The sequence below is a fragment of the Eutrema salsugineum genome, unplaced genomic scaffold (genome assembly GCF_000478725.1).
Source record: "Eutrema salsugineum unplaced genomic scaffold, Eutsalg1_0 scaffold_14, whole genome shotgun sequence".
In the NCBI taxonomy this organism is placed as follows: Eukaryota; Viridiplantae; Streptophyta; class Magnoliopsida; order Brassicales; family Brassicaceae; genus Eutrema; species Eutrema salsugineum.
The window spans coordinates 2,050,812-2,051,884 of NW_006256877.1; positions in this window are offsets into that span (position 1 = coordinate 2,050,812).

The window sequence follows — 1,073 nt, forward strand, 5'->3', positions numbered from 1 at the left end:
ACCTGAATGCTGATGCTGCGAGTTGAAATGTGCGGGTAAACTATCACTGGAAGAGGTCTGGAGCTCCCGAGCAAGAGAAATGCTAAGTCCACAATCGTGCGACTTAGGCATGCGAGTCATCCGCGCCTGGATCTATGCCGCACGATCACTCGGAATTCACTCCGACTTGAGCCTGCGACCTAAGTGCAATAGAGACCAACCCGCACAGTTTCTACATCCCCCAGAAACCGGCTCAGCCCTGCGAGTTGGAGAGGAAGGAGACCATGCCGCAGAAACACTCGCAATTTACTCCTAGATAGGCGTGCGGCTCCGACAAGGTGATTCAAGCCTCACAAGACAAGTCTTCATCTACTGCGACTTAGGTGTGCGGCCTGGGACATACTGAACCGACCCGCAGCTTTTCCCACTTTATCCATTAAAGCCGGGTCAGGACCCGGTTTGTTCCGGGCTGACCCGGTTCGTTTTTAAGAAGGTATAAATACTTTTTAGGGTTTTTTGGGGGAGAACTAAGTTTTATTCCCTTTGTCTCTTGCCTCTTTGGTGAAAAGACTCCATTAAGAAGAGAAATATCTTTATTTGAGTGTTTAATCAAGAGAGTTTAAGGAGATCTGGGTGTTTAAAGCTGTTTTCTTTTGAATCTATCATCTCCATCTCCATTTCTCATCATTAATCATGCTAATCTACTCAACTTGCAAAAGTTTAAGAGAGATTAGTATGATTAGTGAGTAGTCACCTTAATGAGGTTCTAGATGTGTAGGTTAGGGTGCTAAAGTGTTAGATTAGGAGTGCTTAGGGCTAGATTCATTGATTCATCTCTCTAAACAGCTGTTCTCTATGCTAAATCCTTGATAATCACTTGAGATCTAGATTCTGGGAATTTCATGCACCAAAAGTGTTTGATGAAATTCCTGAAAGAGTTGTGTTAGAGGTTTAAGTAATTTTTCATCATGGGAATGATTTGTTAAATGCTTGAATGATCATTAAGAGCTGTTTGTTAATGCATATTGATTCATGTTTCACAAATGGGAATTTGGTTTGAAAATGGATTAGTATAGGGGTTAATACCTTCATGA